This window comes from Magallana gigas, chromosome 3, assembly GCF_963853765.1.
Source record: "Magallana gigas chromosome 3, xbMagGiga1.1, whole genome shotgun sequence".
Taxonomy (NCBI): Eukaryota; Metazoa; Mollusca; class Bivalvia; order Ostreida; family Ostreidae; genus Magallana; species Magallana gigas.
In genome coordinates, this window is record NC_088855.1 from 2,059,422 (window position 1) to 2,071,510 (window position 12,089).

The 12,089-nt window shown below is 36.7% G+C and overlaps 1 protein-coding gene and 2 long non-coding RNA genes across 5 annotated transcripts in view; 1 reads left to right on the forward strand and 2 right to left on the reverse strand.

Moving 5' to 3' along the window:
- The window catches only part of LOC105338195 (uncharacterized), a 410,054-nt gene that overhangs the window by 192,341 nt on the left and 205,624 nt on the right, over positions 1–12,089 (reverse strand). The gene's annotated exons all lie outside the window — the stretch shown is intronic.
- Positions 1–12,089, forward strand: part of LOC136273505 (uncharacterized) — a 41,524-nt gene that overhangs the window by 22,602 nt on the left and 6,833 nt on the right. The gene's annotated exons all lie outside the window — the stretch shown is intronic.
- On the reverse strand, positions 1,598–3,688 carry LOC136273295 (uncharacterized). The gene is made up of 3 exons (XR_010711481.1): positions 3,590–3,688; positions 3,257–3,374; positions 1,598–1,899 (listed from the first exon to the last, which is right to left on the reverse strand). It is a non-coding gene; the product is annotated as an uncharacterized lncRNA (long non-coding RNA).

The following is a 12,089-nucleotide window of genomic DNA, read 5'->3' on the forward strand; positions in this document are numbered from 1 at the left end:
CAAGTCAGACTGAGTCTTGAAGAACACACGGCTTTGCATTAAAAAGATTTTCATCGCAAACGTAACGCACTAGAAAGTGGGAATCCTCGCGCAATGACAAACGACGAGCCATACTTAAATTAACGCAACACAAATTCACTAAAACGTGAATTCACAAAAAATGTTCTTTTCACGTAGATGATCTTGTAAGAAATGAACAGAATGTGCTAAAAATACTGGGTTGGTAATTTTATAGGAAGCCCTAATTTTTAATCACTTGGTAATCATTAGTTGACATGCATGGACTTCATCAACAGACAATATAAATGTAGTAGGACCAATTAATTGTTAAGAAAACACAATCACACTGCGTACACAGTTATAATTTTATTGGCAATTTAAATCATTTCATGATAATTTTTAATTTAACGACCTTCTTAAAATATGATAATGGATTCGAAAATATTTTATTTGCAATTGCTGCACAAGTATTAAATTAAAAACTGTAATAATTTTTTTAATAGCTATGAAATAAAAAAAAAAAATAGTAAAAAAGACTCAAAGTATTTCGATTATATAATCTCTGTCAAAATCTGGTTAAATATCGTCATTAAATATAAAGAAATTTATTTGTCATTGGGGGAGATAACTCCCGCTTGTATACGATACTTTTCCATCGATAATTTTACCGTGGCGGGGACAGGTAGATGTTAATTTACGGTGATGGGAACGCGGTATACCTGTCTCACCTGGCCGATCACCTCGATGTGTTTATACCGTGACGGGGCACGGGAAACACGGGATCCGTGTTGCCTGTACTGTATTTGCAATCTACAAAAAGAGAATGTGATCATCATTAAAAATAATATCTGATCTTCTGATATTAAGCAATTCTGAAAATCTTAAGAAACCAGCAAAACTATGCAAACACATACTACAAATACAAATGTCTGGTAATTTACATGATTGGTTTCATAAACTACACACAATTTTCTTAATATGTCAGGAGTAATAGGTAACCTTTTATGACACGTTTTCCGTCCAATGATTCTGCTACATCCCTCTCTAACTGATTTTGCAAGATCAGATGAACAAGGATCCAACATCCCCGCCAATTTATAAGCCCAGCTGATAGCATAAAATGCTTTGTTGACTGACCCTTAAGCTTTTCCTAGATTTCTTATATGAGTCAAGTACAAAGCTACATGGAAATCTGAAGCTGGGGCAAATGGTACATTATGTGAGATACACCATTTACGGAAGTTATTTTAGGCATATTCCTATTTCTTCCTGGTATTTGGAGCCTTTGCACTCAAACATATGTCGGGTAGCTGTTTCGCCAAAGGTAGTAGATCAGCATCAAGCATCAGCATCAAGTGTGGTCCAAGATGAAGTCCATTTCCCGTTCTTGAAGATATCTGAAAAACTAAAATAAAAAATGATGTTTGATGACATGCTTGTCACTCTCCGTGCTTAACACATAAGCCTTTTGAAATTTATACATGACCTTGCCCTTTCTCATAGGCCTTGTCAAAATATGCATGTGCATAACCATGCCGGCAACTTAGCCCTGCCAAAATTAGTACATGCATAATCATGCCTTATTCCAGGCCTTGTTAATTATAACATACATGACTGCACCTTATACGAAGACCATGTCATAAGTACCTATACCGAGGTATCCTTTCTGCAGTTTCTGCAGTAATACCCATACTAGTTTTTCTTGCAACTCGCACACATGGGTATAGTCCACTAATGCCTTTTCCATAGGTGGTAATGTTAACGTTAGGGTTCATAGCATCGGCCCTAGTTTTCGTTGAGCAATGAGGGACCTCTCATCAAACTGTCTCTTTCCTGTTAAAATTTTGTGGTATGAAGTCAGATTCGTTTTCTGGCAAAATGTGTCTGTATTGAAAAACTCTGAAAATGAAAAAAAAGTAGGGAATTTCACAGTTTTGGAAAGGGTGCAGTATGTACATCAAACAATTTCAATTCTTTTCTTCAAATGGTAATTCAATTTTGACAATTGCTTTTAAAATTGCAAATCCTCTTTTCTGACGTGTCGAGCATTCCGATTTAAAATGTCCCAATAAATGTATATACACTCTGCAAGTATAGGAACTATTTTGCTTAAAGGCACTACTTTGTTGTCCTACCGATTCTTAAAATAGTTAGAGGGATATACCCACATACAAATATTTATTTACTTCTCCTTCCTCCCCATTTTGAAAATCATTGGAATCTGGGAGTCGATATAGAATAGTTACGGGCACATTGACTTCTCTACCTAACATATTCAATTTGTTTGCTGTGTACCTAGTGTGCCTGTTGATAGCAGACCTCAAAGCACCTGCTAATGGACCCAAGTACTGATCACAGCTCTTAGATAGGACAGCCATCAATGTAACAGCGTACCGTGTCCATAAGTGTGCTTTTGTAATGCTCAACTTGGCCATTCCATGTTGGTCTGTACAGTGTTGTCTGCGTTTTATGGATCCACGGGGTCTCGCACATTTTGCGGAATAGCTCGCGCTCAAAGTTTCTACCCTGATCTGTAAACACTTCATACTGTACCCAAACCTTGAGAAAAATTCATTGATTCATATTGTGGTCACTTCTGCTGTCTGTGAAGGTTGTGGGACACACTCCACCCACTTTGTGAAGCCATCCCCGATCATGAGTATGTATTCGTTTCTGTTCTCTGTGCGATGGTCCAAGGAAATCAAATGAACTTTTTCCATTGGACTACCTGCTTGAAAACTCTTCAAAGCAGAACAACTTTGGCAATGGACCCTTATTATTTTTACAACAGACATCACATGTGAGAACATAACTCTTCATGTCGGCAACCATCTACCACCAATAAAAATTCGATTTTAGTCTCTCTTTAGAGCGTTGAATACCTTGGTGTCCTGATGAAGGAATGTCATTGCACATTAGTACATCTTTTCTTCATGCAAAGCTTTAGGCACAAGAAGGTGCAGCTTATCTTTCTCCTCAGTGGGTTTCCACCAAATTACACCCTTATCATATAACATGAAACAATCCCTCTCAAGAAAATAACAATTCACTCTCCCTGGGCAAAACTCCAAACTCCAAGTATGCCCTAAAAAGTCAATGCCTTATCTGCACTCTGCAGCTTAACCATGTCTTCTGCAGAATATGAGGACAAAGATATCCCTTCCCCAGCTGCCTGATCAGTACCCTCTTCAGGACTCTTGCTCCGCTTTGCCTTAACAAGCTGACTCACTGACTTGTCCTCTCCAGATGTACTTACCTCTGTTGAGCTGCCATTCTTTCCCTTCATAACAACTATTACTGCACTGACGGAAAATCCACATTAACCTGACTTTGATTTAAAGGTTCGAAGCCCGGTCCTGAACATACATGTTAACCTACAGTGATGAAAAATAGGTAGATTTTAAATTGAAAAGTGGAAGCATTGCACGCGGCCTTTTTCGCATACGGTATATTTCAAAGCACAGATTTTTATGTACTACATATGTAGTAAGGGTTTCTGATTAGTAATTAACGATATCAACTAAAATATAAAAGACTTTTGAAATTTAGTAATATTAACACTAGCAATAAAAATGTCGCATGCATTTACCATTATATTGATTACTGGTAAGCTATTTTTAAGGAACTTAACACAGTAATAGACTCTTCTGCCATGCTTGTTTAAATTGAAAGTAAGAGCAGGGTTTACATCGAACAGAGACAAACATTCTGGATTTTTCAATTCGTATCAGACGATGAAGAAATAATTTTCTTAAATGTGTTAATGACTATGAGCTACGGAGAGATAATATCGAAAGATACACCGAAAGTTTTTTTTTAAAAGATACCTCGATATAATTAAAAAAAAGAAAATTAAACTGAACATTTCCGGAATTTTAAGCGTCATTGGTTTTCTTTTTAATACTAGCTATATCAAACATGGCAGAAATATTTGGAATGACTTACGAAGTTACGTATCAGTCTGATGCAGGAGTGAGGACTGAAGTATATTATTAAAGAAGTAATAAATCTTTTGATTGTAGTTGATGGAAATAAAAAAAAAAAATTAAGTACCGTATTTTCCAGGTAGAGGGGGCGTTTCAAAACAGATAATCTGGACATTTTTTATATTAGTGGATGAACGTAGTTTGAGCACCAAGGTATTTACTATTATTGAAATATCAATCAAAAAGTGGTGGAAGCAAAAACTCGGGACAGAGTATAGAAATCGATCGATCATTTGTATGACTTGAAAATGACGATATATACGACATTATAGGTACATTTCCTAAATTTTTTATTTAACAATAATCAAAGAATTGGACAGTAATTAATCAATGAACTATAATCACTCTTATAACGGTACTCTTTATATACACAGGGAGTGAAATTGCCGTAAAGATCTCAGCCTTAGGGCAAGATTATTAACACAACCGGTGTCAGCCTATTGTATAAACAGTAGTATTGATAATTGCCGATTACGTTTTTTAAGATCGAATTTGACCATAAAATATTTCTGATTTATACTTTCCACTAACAACTCTTTACTAATAAAATAATTAAATTTAAAAAAACATCCCCCGGATCTACTGCAATATTTTCTTCCATTCAAATTTGGTTTCAATTTTACTGCGCAATGTTATCTTCCTACTAGTGATACATAGAACCATGTGACGATGTGTTTATAAAAACGGAACGGTAAAACTTTTAATTGATTAAAGACAATGTACCATTTTTTAATAACTGTTATTGTTACCATATGTATTTAAGTGTTAACAGATGAGTGAAAATGATAATTATTAAAGATGAACAGTGAATTCAACAACGTAATTTTCAATCACACAGCCAACTCAAGATGATTAAAACCAAGATTTTTAATGCTATTTTTAACAATTTTCTGACCTCAAGTCTACGACAAGTCGAACAAGACGATAAGTCGGGTGCTCTGCTTCAGAGAAAAAAAATACCGACTAATCGTCGGAAAAATACGGTGTATTATTATTTGCATAAAAATAAATGAGCACGTAATTCAATGGATACTCATGCATTAAAAGTCAACTTCGAACTGACATGATTAAGAAGTCTACACATATATACCCACTTAGTATAACAAACTATCAAATATGCTTAATACCTTGTCTATGACATCTACGAATATTCGTATACGAATCGAATAGCACTCATGAATACTGATTTATGGTATTTGTTTCAGCACTAAAAACGATGTTTACATGCTTATTTATTACAAATGCAGCATTCAATAAATTGCAAGTCAAGTTTACTGTTTAAGTATGGCCAAGTTAAAAGATATATTCAGTCCTCGTTTAAGCCACGTGTGGAAATGCAAAGCTTCTTTTTCCTTTGCGAGGATAATATCGTCATGTCTTGTAACTAATGTGATCACAGGAAGTGGCCTCTTTCATCGTTCAATGTAAAACACATGCATGAAAACTTGTCATTCAAGCGACTTAATAAAGCCTTTGTGTGCCTCCGATTCAAAGTCACACGCTAATTTCAAACCCGACGAGAATTTTTGACCACAATGGCTTCCAAAATGGCTATCAAAACAAGGAACGTATTTTGAAGAAAAGCGGTAGATTTTTAAATAAAAGCAGTAGGCGGGAGACAGAGCTAAAAAGCGGTAGACTTCTGCGTAAATTGGTATCTAGAGTTAACATGTATGGTCCTGATGCCAACAACTCTTTAATCTTTGGCCCTAAAGGTTTCATACCATTAGCATTACCCTAATCTGCAGTGGAACCCTCAGCAAACATCTGAGCTAATGGTATCACATCGACATTCTCTGGACTGAAATCATTCCAGCGTTCAAGAGCTCTTTGACAATATTTACATCCTCCACAAGACAAGTCTGATCAACTGAATTTGTGAAGAATAGCTCTGACAACTATTCGCAATGTCTCACGACAAATCATCAGCATTTACATGCTTCTTACTAGACCGATGGACATATTGTATTGACTCAGTTCTTCGAGCCAGCTTGCGATCTGATTCTGTGGATCTTTAAAGTTCATCAAGCATACCAGACTATGGTGATCCGTTTTGATTGTACACTCACGACCAAGAAGGTAGTCTCTAAACTGTCGAGTAAACTTTATCACAGCTAGCAACTATTCACGTGTTGTGCAATATCGAAGTTGCTCTGTTGACAACACTGCGCTTCCATAGCCTATTGTTCCCTCTTGTCCATCCTGAATCTGACTGAACTCTCCACCAACAGCAAAATCTGAAGCGTCCGTGTCAAGTATAAAATGCCCTGTGCTGGTTGGTATTGCTTACACTGGTGGCTCGAGCAGTAAATTAATCAGCTTATCAAATGCTTCTTGTTGTTCCACTTCCAACTGAAACCCCTTCTTTCCAGTCAAATCATACAAAGGTGCTGCAATTTAGAGAAATGCAGAATGTAGCTACTGTGATCGTTTGCAAAACTGAGAAACCTCTCGACTGCTTTTACATCCTTTGGTATGGGCCATTCCTGTAATGCCTCTAAATACTGATGCATCCACTGCTTAATGTGGCGTGCATCGCCAGTGTCAATACGATGCTCATTCTCTACAAAATTGCCCAAATCTAAATCACCGACGGCGAGTAATATCTGAAACTCACTTAACAAGACTGACTGCTTCCTGGCAGACTTCTGCAGAGCTTTTTTCTTCAGATATCTGAGAAAAGAACAGACATCCTCGCAATCCTTTTGCCCCTCCGTTGACACCCGATGCACTGAAGCCTCACTGTTTTTGACTGCACAAGCTGCTGTTGCTTTTTCGACAACATTTCCTGTTTTAACAATATGACTGCAGTCAGTCATATTCATGACACACAATTTGCCCTTGTTCCCAGAAGCATTGTAAGTCCTGGAAGCAACAACACCCACTGTGAAGAATCCACATCCGATGAGATGATACAATCAACACCATTTGTCATTTCTATCATGCCTGGTACCCCTTTGACTCTCAGAGTTCCTGTCTGAAAGGAAATTTGTGCACCATGTGACCTAAGGAAATCAATTCCTAACAACATCCTGCAAAGGACAAACATAATTCAAACCTATATCTACCAACTGTTACCTCAACCTTAACCAAGAATTGAGTAGGCATACCTGCAGTTCCCTCACCCGCAAGTCGAATGTTTGACTCCTCAAAAATGTGCGGCTTGGGTTGCATAGAGTCATAAACCTATTGTGATACTATTGTAATATCTTCGGCTGTGTCAACTGTGGCATTCACCTCCAAACCCGCAATTTCAACCAACACATGCCAGTGTTTTCAATAAGTTTTTGAATAGAAGGAAAAAAATTTGGAACAGCAGGCAACCTAATCTCGGCGAGGGGTCTGAGGGCCGACTCAGGCCCCCAGCGGGTCCAGGGCAGAGCCCTGGTAGGGGGACCCGGGGGCGAAGCCCCCCGGCCGAATACGAAAATAATCATTTTTGAAGGTACTTTTGCTGCTTTTAAGGCCATCTAAAAGTATATGTTTTATGAAATGTCTACTGCTAGACAAACTCAAAAATTCCAAAATTATGAGGATGTTAGGCTAGCTATCATAAACACAGTTCTAACCAATAGGAGGTATCCTCATTAGAGCTTAATTTATTAAATTGAAAAGATGAGTAATGTTTTGGAGTTACACCTTAGATTTAACCTTTAATAAATATTTAAAGATTTCATTAAAAGCACTATTTTTTTAAATTTTAGTTTTTTAAATATTATATAGCACTACTGTAATTATTTTAAAGAGCTGTCAGTGATAAACTGATAATATAAACGATTATAAACGAATAAGCATGCTGCTTGGCTTTTTTTGTAGTTAATTTTTTTGTTTATTGTTTTTTTATGTTTATTTTTAATTTTTGTAAGCAATTACTGTTCTTATCGGGACGCCCTACCAGGGCCCAGACTCAATTTGCCTAAAAAAACAAAAAAATATCTTACAAGCATTAATATTAAAATTACGGCACAGTATCTGTAATCTTTATTCTCTAATTATGTGAATAAATTATTGTAATGAAAAGTAACATTAATATAACATAAATAATATCCATGTGGAATAACATAGACACGCAACTATTCGTCGAATAAAACTGTTACTAATTGAAAAATTATTACTTTCCGTTCAATAAATGACTATTTCTTATTAGTATTTTATATGTTTTACCGGAATTAAACGTAAAATGTTCATTTTTTAACCGGGTTTTCCAACGGAAAAATCCGGTTATTAAAATGGTGAAAATGGCGGGCGGGCGGATTGGCGGGCGGGCGGGCGGCTGCCAAAAGGGTACCCTCATTGTACGGATAACTCCTCCTACAGTTTTCAAGATAGGAAGTTGTTCTTTTGCAGATCAATTGTACATATATCAGAGGTGTGCATATTGCTAGGATTTTGATTTCCGATAATTTATCGAAAAAATACCAGCTTTTGAACTTAGTCATTTTTTGGCAAAATGTTGCATATAGGGTACCCTCATTATACGGATAACTCCTCCTACAGTTCTCAAGATAGGAAGTTGTTCTTTTGCAGATCAATTGTACATATATCAGAGGTGTGCATATTGCTAGGATTTTGATTTCTGATAATTTATCGAAAAAATACCAGCTTTTGAACTTAGTCATATTTTGGCAAAATATTGCATATAGGGTACCCTCATTGTACGGATAACTCCTCCTACAGTTCTCAAGATAGGAAGTTGTTCTTTTGCAGATCAATTGTACATATATTAGAGGTGTGCATATTGCTAGGATTTGGATTTCCGATAATTTATCGAAAAAATACCAGCTTTTGAACTTAGTCATATTTTGGCAAAATATTGCATATAGGGTACCCTCATTGTACGGATAACTCCTCCTACAGTTCTCAAGATAGGAAGTTGTTCTTTTGCAGATCAATTGTACATATATTAGAGGTGTGCATATTGCTAGGATTTGGATTTCCGATAATTTATCGAAAAAATACCAGCTTTTGAACTTAGTCATTTTTTTGGCAAAATATTGCATATAGGGTACCCTCATTGTACGGATAACTCCTCCTACAGTTCTCAAGATAGGAAGTTGTTCTTTTGCAGATCAATTGTACATATATCAGAGGTGTGCATATTGCTAGGATTTTGATTTCCGATAATTTATGAAAAAAATACTAGCTTTTGAACTTACTCATTTTTTGGCAAAATGTTGTATATACATGTAGGGTACTCCATTTCACTGGATAAGAGTTGACATGGATTATGGATACAGTTTACATAAAAGAAAACCCGGTTTGCTGTCATATTGACAGCTTTTCACTTGTTTCTTAAATAAGTCCACAAAACCGTAAAATGTTGACCCGGGTTTGCCTACCCATTTTACCAACTTGGAAATCAACAATCGTCGATAAATTTCTAAATACTCATTGTTTTGCCGAAATATTTACGGCGAATACAGTTATACTGATTGGTGACATATCCTGAAAATTTCAATGAGATTGGTTGATTGTTCACAAAGAAAATTAAAAAATATCGATCTGCCCCGGCTTTTTTTTTGCCCCGGCCTGGGTTTGCCTACCCATTTTACCAAGACTCCGTTGATCTGGGTCATTGACGTGTTACTATTTTGATGCCATATTTTCAAACGCATTAACGATAAGGATTTTGATATAAACTAGCTCTAGCCTTGTACCCGAGGCCTTCGGAGTGCACTCGGAAGGCCTCGGGTACTAGGCTAATCAAGCTCCTATGGGAGAATATCTGCAGAATTTTTTAAAGACGGAAATCTCAGCCGGAAAATTTTATTATACAGGCCGTTAATTTTGCCGGTTGCCGGCTCTTATTGAAAACACTGCATGCCATGCCCCAGAACCTTCACCCTGATTACCAGACTGAACAGAAGGTATAACATAAACAGCACTTACAGACAGATTTTCTGCAAATGTAACCCAACCCCTCGTGGTCGGTGGTGTAACAGAAACATTTGGCTCAGTGTGCTCTGTATTTTTAATAGTGGGGTTTGGGGGGATTGCATAATTAATTGTTACGTGATTTTTGCAGATAGTTTCACCTCATGTGACCTGGCTGCTTACAAACATAACAATTCATTCGCCTTCTATCCTACTGATGACCTGACTTGTAACACCACAAGATGGCACCTGGCTGCGGTGTTGTCCTGTATTTTTTTCTACAGCATTACTAGACCTTTCTACTGGACGCCCCCTTGACACATACTCAAGAGAATGATTTTCTACAGGTGATACTGACCTTGGGTACCTAACTTCATTTAGAACTGACCTAATAGCCCTTGGCGATGAGCAATTGCACAACGACTCAACTGGAATGTCTTAACCCTCTTAACCCTTTCTTTCATAAGACTGTGCTAATAAGACACCCTTATTTGCATAGGATTTTAAGAAATTTTAAGATTTTCATCATTTTTGAATGAATTGTACACCATTTTTCTAAAAAAAAAACATGCAGTTCATGTGGACCCAACATTATATAATGGTTCTTTTGTCATTTAAAAATATTATATTAACCAGACTGTAATAAAAACTAACCTAGCCTGTAGTTAAATTCATCTTGTACCATAGCTTTGCGAGTTAAAAGTGTGAGTTATATTATACATACCCCACACTTTTTTTTTATAACTTCGCCCACTATCTCGAGAAAAAACAACATCAACAAGTTGTTTTTTAGGGCGTCCATAATACTCCACAGTAAGAGCTTCCTCCAGATATAAATTGCCAAAACTCAACACGGATAAATGACTCGACTAACTTACATGTAGTTCGTCGAATAAATCTCATTTTTAGCTCAAGACAAAACAATATCGGCAATGGCTTTGTCAGAAAGACTCTATTTTAATATTCCTCTCCATGTGTTTTGACAAGCAGAGAAACACGTGTTAAATGAAATAGGGGTATCCCGTTTAAAGGTTTTATATAAAGTCAATCACGTGATAGGAAAGCGGTTGAATAGAAAACTTGTTTTGTGGACAGAGTGAATAGCGGTAGCCAATCGAATTCGACATTAACCATTTACGGTTTCGCGTCATGCATTTCTCAAATAATTTTTTTTTTTTTTGTTGTTGCTTATTGATTGATTTTGATCAAAATATATATGAACATGTTTTTTCAGCCACTTAAAAAACATACATTGATACAGAGTATCAAATAAGATTTTAAAAACTAATTACCTTCATCGATTTTAATTTAATTTCAATTGTTTAAACAGAAGCATTGCACAATTTACTGTAATCTTTGTCAGGGATAGAAAGTACAATGTACATATATAAAGACCAACATATTGGCACCGTATTGTTTAGAGGCAAATGCACTCCCAATATTACTATGATAATAAGATATAATGAATAATCGTAAACTATGGTACAAGTAACTTAACGCACATAACCAACAATATTATATGGGGTAACTACTACTTGTCCAAGAATAATATGTGGCTATGTGGACCTACTTATGGACTTGAAAGACTTGGATGCTGAATCTGGGTCCTAAATTTCAGATGCTGAAGGAGGTTAAGGTGTATGGAGTAGGTTAAAGTTTTTGTTGCAGGTGCCCTTTGATAGCAATATCCAAGTTACTGCTGGTCCGTACTTCACCAATCTTGCATGGATGGTGTGTCTTATAATACTGATGCACCAGACAGGCTTGAGTGCTGAATCTGAGCTATAGGTTTCGGATGCTGGAGGAGGTTAAGGTTTTTGGAGCAGGTTAAAGTTTTTGTTGCAGGTGCCCTTTGATAGCAATATCTTAGTTACTGCTGGTCTGTACTTCACCAAACTTGCATGGATGGTGTCTTATGATACTGATGCACCAGACAGGCTTGAATGCTGAGTCTGAGGCATAAGGTTTTGAATGCTGAAGGTGGTTTTAAGAGCTGGTTAAAGTTTTTGTTGCAGGTGCCCTTTGATAGCAATATCTTAGTTACTGCTGGTCTGTACTTCACCAAACTTGCATGGATGGTGTGTCTTATGATACTGATGCACCAGACAGGCTTGAATGCTGAGTCTGAGGCATAAGGTTTTGAATGCTGGAGGTGGTTTTAAGAGCTGGTTAAAGTTTTTGTTGCAGGTGCCCTCTGATGATAATATCTTAGTTACTCTTGGTCCTTAC